At 42.3% G+C, this 14,633-nt stretch overlaps 1 long non-coding RNA gene across 1 annotated transcript in view; it reads right to left on the bottom strand.

The window, feature by feature from the left end:
- Window positions 1–9,222, bottom strand: part of LOC144501561 (uncharacterized) — a 45,254-nt gene extending 36,032 nt beyond the window's left edge. The window contains exons 1-2 of the long non-coding RNA XR_013499153.1: window positions 9,135–9,222; window positions 7,324–7,596 (exon numbers count right to left, since the gene is read on the bottom strand). This is a non-coding gene — a long non-coding RNA (uncharacterized LOC144501561). The remainder of the gene's footprint in view (window positions 1–7,323; window positions 7,597–9,134) is intronic.
- Between the last annotated feature and the right edge of the window lie 5,411 nt (window positions 9,223–14,633).

The following is a 14,633-nucleotide window of genomic DNA, read 5'->3' as shown; positions in this document are numbered from 1 at the left end:
CTCAGGAGCAAGCTGTGTGAGGTTGGGGTTCTGAAGTTGGAGGCCCCTCCAGGGGAGGTTAGATCAGTCTTGTCTGCAAAACAATGGCTTGATGTTTGGTGGTCTACTACATCACCAGAACCAAATTGTTAGATTTACCTTGCAATTTGTGGGAGCTTGCTGTGTGTAAATTGGTTCCAAAGTCTACTTATTTAACAATTAGTTGTAAAAACACCTCTGTAGAATGAAAAGTGCAGCAATTCAACCCTTATACCCTCACTCTATCTCTCCTCAATCTCCATCTCAATGAAATTCTTCCCAGCAGCAGGAGAAACCTAAACTTAAGTCTGCTTCTTCACATTCTGGGGAGAGTCCAACTTTATATATGAGGAAATCAGCAGGGAACATTCAGTTCACGTCCATCCCAGGCAAGAATTGGCTGCCTTGAGTCAGTTGCAGTCGGTATCCTACTGATACCAGAGCACGGTTTAGTAGTTGTCACTTAGTGCTGACTAGCTTAGTTTTAACAGTTTGACAGCCCTTCACCAGATCAGTGAGATTTACTCGGCCCATTATATCTGTGTCACGAGTAATGAGAGTGGAGATGAATTCAAGGCAGTTATCTCATTTGGAAATTCGGGTTACGTCATAAACCACAAGAGCAAAACTTGAGCAGTTTATAAGTTCAGTGGTGACATCCGAACCCTGAAGAGGGATTACAGCCTTGAAGTCACTCCAGAGTATCTGTTGTTTTATAATCTGCCCTGTAAAGTTTATGAGTAGTTTTATTTCACTTTTATATAGTTTTCGGTCTGCTCTGTTTGTTGACAGTAAATGTTAATGCTCGTGACCAGTGTGCTGGATATTATGTACTCATGAAGATAGCGGCACTTAAAGGAGTGGATTAATAATTGTGATTTAGTCACTAAATTTACCGACAAATAATGTATGGTTGATTAAAGCAAAATATCGCTCATAAATAGTCACAAAGAACATTGGAATGGTTGGCAGTAATCCAACCAAAGGGTATAGACGACATCATAAATTGTAAGAGTGAAGTTTGAGTCGTTTGTTAATTTGTTAAACCCGAGGGTTGGATTTCAGCCAGTGATCTTCTTCCAGACATTCAGCTTTTCCCCATTAGAAGGAATATATTTTTCTTTTAACCGCAATGGCTTCTTATAGTGTCGCCAGTTTAAGCTGTTAAGATATCAGATGTTAACAGGGTAACGATTACTTTGGATCATTTCGATAATAAAAGAAACTGTTATTTCACTGTTGACATTGCTTATAATGTTGTAACGACTGCTCCTGAGGCCATGATGTCTTCTTGCTGATGACACATTTCAGGCATTAAAACAATTGCCTAAAATTGCAAATAGAATAATGAAAATTGCTGAAAAAAAGGCATATTTTGTCAAAGCTTTTTGGCTTGCACTCATCAGGACTGTTCTCAAAAATACCAAATGTAAAGGAACAATTTAAATGGGAAAAATAAAATAAATATTTATGCTTCTCTTAGTATATTACAGTTTACTTTGCTTATCAAAGCTAATACCAGCTACAACTAAAAGTTATACAATTCTTAATGACACAGATATGTACTTTAGATACTTATTTATATATATATTTATTTACTAATAACACTTACTGCTCCTGATATGGGGTGGCACGGTGGTTCAGTGGTTAGCATTGCTGACTCTCAGTGCCAGGGACCCGGATTCAATTCTGCCCTCAGGCCACTGTTTGTGTGGAGCCTGTATGTTCTCCCCGTGTTTGCTGGGTTTCCTCCGAGTGTTCCAGTTTCCTCTCAGTCCGAAAGATGTGCTGGTTAGGTGCATTGGCCATGCTAAATTCTCCCTCAGTGTACCCAAACAGGCGCCGGAGTGTGGTGACTAGGGGATTTTCACAGTAACTTCATTGCCGTGTCAATGTAAGCCTACTTGTGACACTAATAAATAAACTTTAAACTGCTACTGTTGTTAAAACTTTACTGTGAAGGAAACCTTACAGTAACCAATAAATTGTTGAAGTAATTAAAGATTAATGAGGGAAACCAACCAATCGCTCCACTCTGTCTCACTCTTTTCCGCACCTTTATATTTCCCAGTTCCACTCTCAGTTTCACTTTTTCTCACATTCTTTTATCCTCCTGGCTCCCACTCTCAATCTCGTTCTTTCTCTCATTCCTTTATTTCCCAACTCCTTTCTCACTCTCGCAAACTCCGCTCTCACTCTCTCAACAAAATGTCTCGTGGGCCGCAGTCAGAGCCCTGATGAGCTGCATGCGGCCCATGGACCACACGTTGCCCACCACTGAGCCAGAGTGCTTTAGATATTGCACTGATGGAGAGTCATACGGACTCAAAACACTAACTCTGTTTCTCTCTCCACAGATGCTGCCAGAGCTGCTGAGTTTATCCAGCATCATCATCTTTTCGTTTTCGATGTCGATTTGGCTTTTACATATTTCTAGAATTTGGCATTTTAAACATTTTTTAAAGCTCTATTTCATCTGGTTTTTCATCTGCTCATATAAATGGAATAGGTGATTACTATAATTGTTTTCATACCTCACGAAACAAGTGCTGTCGGTTACTGACAAACGGGTCAGCCTTTGACAAATCTACAATTTACACAAACTGACCAGCTTTTTTCACCAGACCTCATTGTGGAAACATGTTGCCTAAAAATATATGGTGACCCTCCAGGGACCTGCTAAGATTGACAGTTGGGAAAACCCAGGTTGTTAACCATGATGACTAGTCTTGGAGATTACCTAAGTGTGGAAGTTTGCTCCACAAACAATCATGTTTGGGAACCAGCAAAAACTAGAGAAACAACTCAAATATAAGGTATGCAGATATTTGATTCTACTGGATAGGATCACATACAAATCCCTCAGTCCAGACTAGGGGTGCATTTTCCCACGCCCCGCCTGCCCCGCGATGTGTTTTCCGGTGACGGAGGCATCTCGCCATTGGCCACCGGTGGGATCTTCAGGTCCCATCGATGTCGACAGTGTTTTACGTTGTGCGACGGCTGCACCATTGGGGAATCCACCGTGAGAGATTGGGACCAGAAGATGCCGTGGTTGGGAAGGGCTGGAAAATTCAGCCCTTGATCTCTTGAGTTATGAGATAGGTATTATCAATGAAATGTGGGTAATAACCATTTACTTTCCCGGCACAAATCTGCAGTTTGCACAAAACTAATGAGTTTCTTTCACCGGGCACCTGTATGTCCAAGTCAACCTGCAAGTAAAAATCATGGATAATTGTCCATCTCATTGATATTTCTTCCCTTGTTTCTAGGGCCTGTTGCAGAAATTAGTTACTGTTAGTTGGGTAAAGAGATGCACATATGCACTGTGCATTCATTTATTTAAGTAAATGTCTAGATTGTGGCCTGGCAAATGTACTTTGTTCAGACTGAACTGCTGTCTTGTTGGTGCCATCACTTGTGAGCCATGAAACATTGCCATAGCCAGACACATGTCCCCTGTTCACTGCCTTATATCTAAAATCTTCACTCATCCTTTGCAATTCTCCCACTGCCTTTTCCACAAAATGTTAATGATCTCATCGTACCTGACATGATTGGTCAGCATAACCCTCCAGTACTTGCCTTGCTCATTTTGGATTTCCATCATTCCACTATCAGTGGCCGAGCCTTCTGCTGCCAAGCCCTTTAGGAGATTTTATCACCTTCTTAAGTTCTGAGACCAAGAATGGGTGGCACAGTGACACAGTGGTCAGGTCACTTAGGAGTGATCTTTCACCTTAACCTTCCTGCTTGGATCACCGGATCTCTTCCCATGGATGCGTATCGTCTGTCTTTTGTTCCCAGTGCTCCCCATCGATAGCTATCTTCAGTCTTTCTTGAGGACTTCTGTTTGGGACTTTTCAGGGGTTTACATTTACAATACACTTTGTGAAAGAGCTCATGCACAATCCGCTTCTGGATACGGATTGGTTAATCAGGCTGTTGATTGGTTAGCGTATTGGCTTTTTCATGTCCTGCTATGGTTGCCTGTCTGCTTTCAATCAGCCTCCATTAATTTCAATCATTTTGTTGTAATTAACAGAATTTAAAATATTCTATTCAATCCAGCAGTTAACAATTATCAATGTTATTCACAAGTATTTGTGGTTTGTCGTTTGTAAGGATTGTATTCTGTAATAGCAAGGACAAGGGTTAAGCATTAAGGATTTAGGATTAAGTTGATCTTTCTCTACACCCTAGCTATGACTTTAGTTGGGGAGATATGGCCTCTCAGGGGAAAGCAGCAACAGCCAAATTCACTGCACCATGGTTGGCTCTGCTGCATGAGAGAGGAATAAAAAGTGTGGGATTGCAATAATTATTGGGGATTCAATTGTAGAGGGAATAGACAGCTGTTTCTGTGGCTGCAAATGAAACTTCAGGATGGTATGTTGCCTCCTTGGTGCTAGAGTCAAGGATGTCTCAGAGCATCAATAGAACATTTTGGAAGGGAAGGGTGAACAGCCATTGGTCGTGGCACACATTGGTACAAATGACGGGTAAAAAAAAAAGGGATGGTGCTCTAAAACAGAATGTAGGGAGTTAGGAAGCAAGTTGAAAAGTAGGACCTCAAAGATAATGATCCCAGGGTTACTACCAGTGCCACATGCTAGTTAAGCAGAAATAGCAGGATATATCAGATGAATACATGGTTGAAGTGATGGTGTGAGGGGAAGGGTTCAGATTTCTCAGACATTGGGACCAGTTCTGAGGGAGCTGGGACCAGTACCAACTGGACAGGGTACACCTGGGCAGAACTGGGACTGATGACCCTGGAGAAGTATTTCCTAGAATCGTTGGAGGGCATTTAAACTAAAATGGCAGGGGAATGGAAACCTCTGCAAGGAGCCAGAGTTAGGGAAAACAGAACAGAAGACAAAGGGGAATAAGAAAGGTGATAGGCAGAGAAACCAAGGGCCAAAATCAAACAGTGCCACAGTAAAAAAATAATGGGAAGTGGACAAGGAATGTTAAAAAGACAAGCCTTAAGGCTTTGTTCCTTAATGCGTGGAACATTTGCAATAAAGGAGATGATTTAATCACACAAATAGATGTAAACAGGTATAACTGATACAGTTGGGATTATGGAGACATGGCTGCAGGGTTACCAGGGATGAGAGCGAAGATCCAGGGGTATTCAGTATTTAGGGAGGACAGACAAAAAGGAAATGGCGCTGCATTGCTGGTTAAAGCGGAAATTAATGCAATAGTGAGGAAGAATATTCATTCCAATGGTATGGAATCTGTATGGGTAGAGCTGAGAAACACCAAGGGCAAAAAATATTGGTGGGGGTTGGATAGGGGATTGCATTAAATAGGAAAGTAGAGATCAATAAACATCTGTAATTATGGCTGCCTTTAATCTGCATATAGATTGGGCAAATCAAATCAATAATAGTACCATAGAGGAAGAATACTTGGATTGTGTACGGGGTGATTTTCTGGACCAATACCAACTAGAGAATGGGCCATCCTAGACTGGGTATTGTGTAATGAGAAAGGAATAATTGGCATTCTAGTTGTGCAAGCCCCCTTGGGGATGAGCAAACATAATATGATAGAATTCTTCATCAAGATGGAAAGTGATATACTTGATTCTAAGACTAGGGTCCTGAATCTAAATAAAGGAAGCTATGATGGTATGAGGTGCAAGTTGGCTCTGGTGGATTGGGGAACATTACTTGAAGGGATGCCAGGGGGTAGCACATGGGACTGGGAGAGAAAACTGGTTGGCAGACAAGAAACAAAGAGTAGGAATAAATGGGTCTTTCTCCAAGTGACAGGCAGTGACTAGTTTGGTACCACAGGGATCTCCGCTAGGACCCCGGCTATTCACAATGTATATTAATGATTTAGATGAGGGAGCTAAATGTAATATCTGTAAATTCGCAGATGACACAAAACTGGTAGGAGGAGATGCAGAGATGCTTCAGTGTGATTTGGACAAGATTGTTATCTGATTGGCTATAGCTTGACAGAGGGGAATGTGCAACAAGACCTGGATGTCTGCAAATACCAGTTGCTGAAAATAAACATGCAGGTGCAGCAATATGTTGGCCTTCATAGCAAGAGGATTCGAGTAAAAGGACTCAAGTAGAGGAGCAGGGATGTCTTGCTGCAATTATACAGGGCCATAGTGAGACAACACCTGGAATACTGTGTACAGTTTTGGTCTCCTTATCTGAGGAAGGATGTTCTTGTTATCAAGGGAGTGCAGCAAATGTTGACGGGACTGATTCCTAGGATGGCAGAATGATATATTGAGTCAGTTAGGATTATATTTGGAGTTTAGAAGAATAAGGGGGGGGTCCTCATATAGAAACCTATAAAATTCTAACAGGACTAGACAGGGAAGATTCAGGAAAAATGTTCCCAATGACGGGGGAGTCCAGAACCAGGGATCACCATCTGAGAACATGAGGTAGATTATTTGAGACTGAAATAAGGATAAATTTCTTCACCCAGAGAGTGGTGAGTGGAATTCTCTATCACAGAAAGCCCTTGAGGCCAAAAGCCTGTATGTTTTCAAGAAGAAGTTAGCCGTAGCTCGTGGGACTGAATGGATCAAAGGATATGGGGGGAAAGCAGGACCAGGTTACTGAGTTGTATGATCAGGTATAAATGGCAGAGCTGGCTCAAAGAGTTGAATTACCTACTCATTCTCCCATTTTCTTTGTTTCTTTTGCATCCATCTGGTTCCTACATAACAAACACTGCTTAGAACGCATCACCAGACACTTCTTCATTCCGTATAGCCCGACATGCTGGAATTCCCTCCCTATATATTTCTGTCTCGGCTTCTTCATGGTGTTCCTTCGAACTTGTCCTTTTGATGAGGTTTCTGGTCATCTGCTCTAATATGTGGTCTGGTGTCAAACTTTGCTTGAAAATGCTCCAGTCAACTACTTTGGGATGTTTTACGATGTTAAAGACACTGGTCAGGATTTTCCAGCCCCAATCACGTCCGGGACAGGTTTTGCAGAAGCAGGGGTCTCTTGCCATTGGCTGCCGGTTGGATGATCTTCTGGTCCCGCTGAAGTCAGTGGCCATTTGCATTGCACGTCGACCATGTTGCTGAGGAGCCCACCATTGGGGCGGGAGGGGGTTGGGACCAGAAGATCCCACCTGTGGGAAGGGCTGGAAAATCCCACTCACTATGTAAATGCAAGTTGTTTTTGCTGTTGTTGCACTCATCAAATTGTCCACTGTTTTAATTGTAGGAAATAGGAACAAAACTTTGCAACTTAAGAACAACAGTAATGTAACAAATGCAAAATTATTTACTGGGCTGTGTAGTACCTGTCGAGAGAAGCAGAATATGAAACTTCCCCCCTGGCATTCTGTGCGGTCTTGGTAATTTGATACAGAAGGTTGACGCATAGCGACAGCAGCTCTTGTGTTCCTGGCATCAGCACAGAGTTCTGGCTAAAGGGCCTTGCAGCTCTTGTGATGTTATTGTAGTCATAATTTCAGAAAGGACTGACAGACCAGCCACATCAGTGCTGTAAGGAATGGACTCGAGCACAATCAGGACTGCCTCTTCAAGTCCAGTGCTGTGTGTGGCAGCCGAGTCTGGAAGCAAGAGATGGGGCTTCATATTAATTCACATTCTGTCTGACTTTAAAGTGAAATTCAATTTAAACATTACTTAATTAACAAAAGGTATGGTCGTCTTTTAATCACTTCGACTGCCTCTCAGGTTGCTTTCACTAATTTTAGGATTAACAATTTAACTTGTCTGATGCATTCAGGAATCTACAAAAGCCATGATTAAAAATCTAGACAATAGGTAATCTAATAAAAGTTGGCCCCTGCATTTGTGTTGTATTGGCAAAGTGTCCCCTTTTTCTCATTACAGTTTTATACTAACCTGTATTAATAGAGTTTTAGTTAAACAGAAAATGCTGGCTTCTGACATAATTTGAGAGTTCTTATAAGCTGTCTTATAAATATAAATGAAAGGCAATTTGCCTTGTTAAAAAAAACAGTCTAACTTTGTCAGATTGCAGTATATTTGAATGTGGGAGAGGTAATTTGACTCTAATGATGAATGACTGTCACTTCCTAAATGTTTAACGGTGCAATTTGCAGATTTAACCGTGAAGGCACTCACTAAGTATGGCTGAATTAACAAGAGAGTTATTTACGCAAAGAAGATAAAGGCATTGCAAGAATCAGCTGCTGATTGTTCGGGGTGAAGACACTGCAGGGTACTCCGGACAGGCCGTGAGTTCTGACATTTTCTCAGTCGCAGGCAACTGACCCTGCTGCCTTTGTGAAGTTTCCTGCACACTCTTTCAAACTAACAGCCCTTCTCGCTTCTTCCCCGGATTTTGAAGAAGCTTCTTCAAAGCCCTGACTTATTGCCAGATACATTTCGCTGTCACCTTGGAATAAGCTAGTTGTAAGTAAAGTGACTCGATGAGCAAAGTGTCGTGGACAAAGACTTGAGCTTATCTCTGTGATTCACTCATTAACTCTCCGACTAATTATCTGACTCACTCAGTGACTCATTTTGACGCTGCCTTCTTGCACTCCCTCATTCTCTCACTTATTCCTTCCTCTGCCAACTGTTGTTACTGTTCAGAGATTGTTTCACAAAGCGTTGTGAAACCTCCCATCCCTAATTTTCAAATACTCATACATACTAACATCCCAGTGAGTTTGTAAGTAAATTTTCGCCTGTAATTGTGTCTGGACTTGTTTCCTAACGTTCCTCAAAGGATGTTGCTTCTCTTTAATCCATAGTATCTTTTTAACCATCTCCTTCTGCATCTGTAGAAGGAGAATTCTGAACATTTTATAATCTGTGCACTTATATGAATGTTTTTGGATCCATGAAAACACAATGACAAGTTTTGTCCTGTCAAAGCTTGTCCCATTATAACATTCAGTTGCGCTTTGAGCCCCCATAATGTTTTTGCGACCACTGCTGTATCTGGCAGCTCATTCTAAACATTTATCACTCTTGGAATAAATACTTCGCCTTAATATCTGTTTAAAATTTACTTTTCACTGATTTAAATTTATTGGCCCTACTTTTTTGGCTTAATTTGAAGTAATATTTTTGGGTTTACTTTAACTACAGTGTTTAATTTTTTTCTAAATACCTCAGAGAGATCCTTGTCAACTGCCGTCTTTCTAGATTGTTGAGTTCTTATGCTCATTCCCTTTACACTTGAGATCAGTCTCTCTGTTCCTTCCTGTGGCTGCAAGCGTTGACATAGTGTTGAAGTGTAACCAGCCATGCACAGTCCTCACTCAGTATGGTATATTTAGACTTGTGTGATGATACTGTTACAATAATTGGAAAATAAATTTTGCCGATTGCTCTAGTTGAAGTCTACTTTGCTGTATCTTATGTCATGCCCAACGATTGCAGAATGTACCCTGCTGAATGGAATAATTTGTGAAAAATTACGTGCAAGGATGGCAGAGATAGAAGTATGGTTGTTTTGCACATACTTAGATTAATTAAGGAGTGTATACTCTACGATTCGACACATTCTCTGGCAATGTCCCCTGTATCCTATTGAAATGTACCTTGTATTTTATTTTTAGGTTACCTATTTATCTCTGTGAGTGAGGTGGTCTTTGCTAGGAGTGGGGCCCCAAAAGGTTACACAGGTCCAGGTAGATTTAAAGGTATCTATGGGACCAGGTTTATGGATGCGTGCTATTCCAATTGATTTTTTTAATGTTTGTTATCATTGTCAGAAGCTGTGAGCAAAACTTCATTTGAGTTGAAAATAAATGATTAGTCAAAGTGCAAGCATGTGGTTTTCACACAGTGGGAGGGACATTACTGGGAGCGACTGCTGTCTTTTTATCGATGAATGGAAGGCTACTGAATAACTTTGTTTTATTTTTATTCTTTAACGGGATGTGCACATCACTGACAAGGCCAACGTTTGCCGCGCATCCCATATTTGCTTTGAGTTATCTCGCTTGCCAGTCAATCACATTGCTGTGGGTCTGGAGTCACATGTAAGCCAGACCAGATAAGGACAGCAGATTTTGTACCCTAAAGGACATTAGTGAACCAGATGTTTTATTTTTAACACAATCAACATTGGTTTCATGGTCACCATTACTGAGACTAGCTTTGCAACTCCATTGAATTTAAATTCCGCCAGCTGTCGAGGTGGGATTTGAAACTTTGTCCATCGACAAGTTTATGACTTTATGATAATGGCCCAGAGTTTGTGGGGTTTTTGACGGTGGACTGAGAACGTGCATCGTCATTGCCCCTCTGAATCTGAACCCAACATCTGGATTTACCATTAAAGCAGATTCATTTGGAAATCTGAAGTTGGAATCATTTACTCACAACTCCGACACGGGTTGTGGTGTGGAATGCCCACCCCACAACTGACAGTCAGTGGAATTAATTAATCTGGCAAAAACATCTCTTCTTCCACGCTAATTTCACTGTTGGAAACGCCATTAAGCCTTGTGTAATAAGGTGTACTTATGTTTATAAATGGAGTTCTGAGTAATAAAGACTGCTGAGCAACTGTTACAGCCCTGAGTAAATAATGGAATGTTGTTCAGTTTCTCCATTATGATTAAGTACAGAATTTCTTTTAAAAATTGGATTTGAATTTTGTTCATAATATTTCATCATCTACCTGTTCACTAGATTGATTCCAGGGATGAAGGATTTGCCTCATGAAGAGAGATTGAGCAGTTTAGGCCTATACTTTCTGGAGTTTAGAAGAATGAGAGGAGATCTAATTGAGGTATATAAGATGCGAACGGGGATGGACAGGGTAGATGTAGAGTGGATGTTTCCCCTTATTGGACATTCTAGAATGAGAGGCCATAGTTTTAGGCTAAGGGGTAGCAGATTTAAAACAGAAATGAGAAGGAATTACTTCACTCAAAGGGTTGTGAATCTGTGGAATTCCCTACCCCAGAGTGCAGTGGACACCAGCTATTAAACAAATTTAAGGAGCAAATAGACAGGTTTTTAATTACCAAAACTACCTGTACCTTCGCATGGCATGGCTAATTCTGAGCTTTCAATCATTCAGAAGTCAAAGAAACAGCAGCAACAGTCCTAAACTAGCAGGATGGTGGCACAGTGGTTAGCACTGCTGCCTCACAGCATCAGGGACCCAGGTTCGATTCCCAGCTCGGGTCACTATCTGTGTGGAGTTTGCACATTCTCCCTGTGTCTGCGTGGGTTTCCTCCAGGTGCTCCGGTTTCCTCCCACAGTCTAAAGGTGTACGAGTTAGGTGGATTGGCTATGTTAAATTGTCCTTTGGTTTTAGGAGGACGAGCTAGGGTCAATGCATGGGGTTATGAGGATAGGGCCCTGGTGGGATTGTGATTGGTGCAGACTTGATGGGCCGAATGGCCTCCTTCTGCACTGTAGGATTCTATGATTCTATGAAACATGCTTCTAAGCGTTTAAGAATTCAGTTCTCCACTCAACTTGCCTACCCTCTTCTGCCTCCAGCTCGCCTAGTCTTCTTTGTGTTGGGCCACATGAATTCCATATTTTAACTTCCTTCCTGTCTGTACTGTTTTGGGCTTTCAGATCAAGGGTTGTCAGGTCACATGTGCAGTAGTTCTTATTCCCAAATACCAATGTTGTTCTTTTGTTTAAGAAGGGTAGCAAGGTTAATCCAGGTAATTGCAGGCTGGTGAGACTCACGTCAGTGGTAGCGAAATTATTGGAGAGGATTCTTCGAGACAGGATTTACTCCCACTTGGAAATAAGTGAACCTATTAGCGAGAGGCATGGTTTTGTGAAGGGGAGGTCATGTCTCACTAACTTGATCCGAGTTTTTCGAGGAAGTGACGATGATGATTGATGAGGGTAGGGCAGTGAATGTTGTCTATATGGATTTCAGTAAGGCCTTTGACAAGGTCCCTCATGGCAGACTGGTGCAGAAGGTGAAGTCGCATGGGGTCAGAGGTGAGCTGGCAAGGTGGATACAGAACTAGCTCGGTCATAGAAGACAGAGGGTAGCAGTGGAAGGTTGCATTTCTGAATGGAGGGCTGTGACAAGTGGCGTTCCTCAGGGATCAGTGCTGGGACCTTTGCTGTTTGTAATATATATAAATGATTTGGAGGAAAATGTAACTGGATTGATTAGTAAGTTTGCGGACGACACAAAGGTTGGTGGATTTGCGGATACGATGAGAACCATCAGAGAATACAGCAGGATATAGGTCAGTTGGAGACTTGGGCGGAGAGATGGCAGATGGAGTTTAATCCGGACAAATGTGAGGTAATGCATTTTGGAAGATCTAATACAGATAGGAAATATACAGTAAATGGAAGAATCCTTAGGAGGCAGAGGGATCTGGGTGTACAGGTACACAGGTCACTGAAAGTGGCAATGCAGGTGGAGAAGATAGCCAAGTAGGCATACGGCATGCTTGCCTTCATCGGCCGGGGTATTGAGTTTAAAAATTGGCAATCATGTTGCAGCTTTATAGAACCTCAGTGAGGCCGCACTTGGAATCTAGTGTTCAATTCTGGTCGCCACACTACCAGAAGGATGTGGAGGCTTTGGAGAGGGTACAGAAAAGATTTACCAGGATGTTACCTGGTATGGAGGGCATTAGCTCTGAGGAGAGGTTGGAGAAATTTAGTTTGTTCTCACTGGAGCAACGGAGGTTGAGGGGTGACCTGATAGAATTCTACAAGATTATGAGAGGTATGGGCAGAGTGGATAGTCAGAAGCTTTTTCCTAGGGTGGAAGAGTCAATTACTAGGGGGCATAGCTTTAAGGTGCGAGGTGCAAAGTTTAAAGGAGATGTACAAGGCAGATTTTTTACACAGAGAGTAGTGGGTGCCTGGAACTCGCTGCCGGGGGAGGTAGTGGAAGCGAGTATGATAGTGACTTTTAAGGGGCGTCTTGATAAGTACATGAATAGGATGGGAATAGAGGGATATGGTCCCCGGAAGGGTAGGGGGTTTTAGTTAAGTCGGGAAGAATGGTTGGTGCAGGCTTGGAGGGCCAAAGGGCCTGTTCCTGTGCTGTAATTTTCTTTGTTCTTTGTTCTTTGTTTAATGTGGTTGCTTCTCAACCATCCTCTGAAATGGCCTAGCAAGCCAATCAGTTTAAGGGTGATGAGGGATGGGCAATAAATGCTGGCCAGCTAGCAACGCCCATGTCCATGAATGAATAAAAATGTATGTTCCTCCTTAAAAGAGCTAGCATCTCCCTCCTTTTCCTCCGGGTTTCCTCCGGGTGCTCCGGTTTCCTCCCACAGTCCAAAGATGTGCGGGTTAGGTTGATTGGCCAGGTTAAAAAAAAAATTGCCCCTTAGAGTCCTGAGATGCGTAGGTTAGCGGGATTAACGGGTAAATATGTGGGGGTAGGGCCTGGGTGGGATTGTGGTCGGTGCAGACTCGATGGGCCGAATGGCCTCCTTCTGCACTGTAGGGTTTCTATGATTTCTGAAGCACTCTCATGACATCACCTTTCCTTGCCCTTTCCCAATGTCCTTCTAAATTCTTCACCTTCAAATAATTAGTCCACTTCCTTGTTAAAAGCTCTTACAGATTTTACTTCCACTGTCGCTCATGATGGGGCATACTGTGTTCCAACAACTTAAATTTCTTTCCTCTATTTATACTCTTTTATACTCACGCAAACCTGCCTCCCATCCATTGACTCTGTCTACACTTACCGCTGCCTCAGCAAAACAGCCAGCATAATTAAGGACTCCACGCACCCTGCGCATACTCTCTTCCACCTTCTTCCATCGGGAAAAAGTTACAAAAGTCTGAGATCACATACCAAACGACTCAAGAACAACTTGTTCCCTGCTGCCATCAGACTTTTGAACGGACCTACCTCGCATTAAGCTGATCTTTCTCTACACCCTAGCTCTGACTGTAACACTACATTCTGCACTCTCTCATATCCTTATCTATGCACGCTATGCTTTGTCTGTATAGCATCCAAGAAACAATACTTTTTACAGTGGCTAACAGCAACCCTTCCTCCTAATGATGTTCACTTGCTTCCTCTCATTGGGATCCTGGCAACAAGCATTGGCTAGTGAACCGAACAGAAGCACGGAGAGTATGTGGAGGCTTCTTTTACTAGAAAAATCAGAGACAGAAAGTGGTTTGAGGCAGGTAAGGAGGAGGGGGGGATCAAACATGAAACCGTTTCTTTAGGCCTACAAATATTTTCGAAAATCTCTGTGTTGGTTAGAGGAAGTCTCACAACACCAGGTTAAAGTCCAACAGGTTTATTTGGTAGCAAACACCACTAGCTTTCGGAGCGCTGCTCCTTCGTCAGGTGAGTGGGAGATCACTCCTCGGATCGTTTTAAAAACAAAATGTCCTGGCTGCTGCTGAGAAAATAGTTGTTGTCTTGCCTTGCTGCTGGATCTTCCTTGTTCTTTCCTCTGCCACTAAGTAGTTGTTTGGCTAGACACCTGAATTCACTCCTTCCCGACTTCACAACTCTCGTGCCCCAAACTTCACAGAACTCCTTTCTGAGTCAACCAATTTGACTAAGGAAACTGCCTTTTAACAAATATTGAACTCTGGCCAAGGACACACAAGGAGGAGAGGTGGTTGACCTTTCAGCAGTTAACTCGGAAAGGAGTTATGTGAAGTTTGGGGCAGGAG

Source organism: Mustelus asterias, chromosome 12 (assembly GCF_964213995.1).
Source record: "Mustelus asterias chromosome 12, sMusAst1.hap1.1, whole genome shotgun sequence".
Classification (NCBI taxonomy): Eukaryota; Metazoa; Chordata; class Chondrichthyes; order Carcharhiniformes; family Triakidae; genus Mustelus; species Mustelus asterias.
The sequence above is the reverse complement of the archived record's forward strand: the minus strand, read 5'-3'. Positions and strand labels throughout refer to the sequence as shown.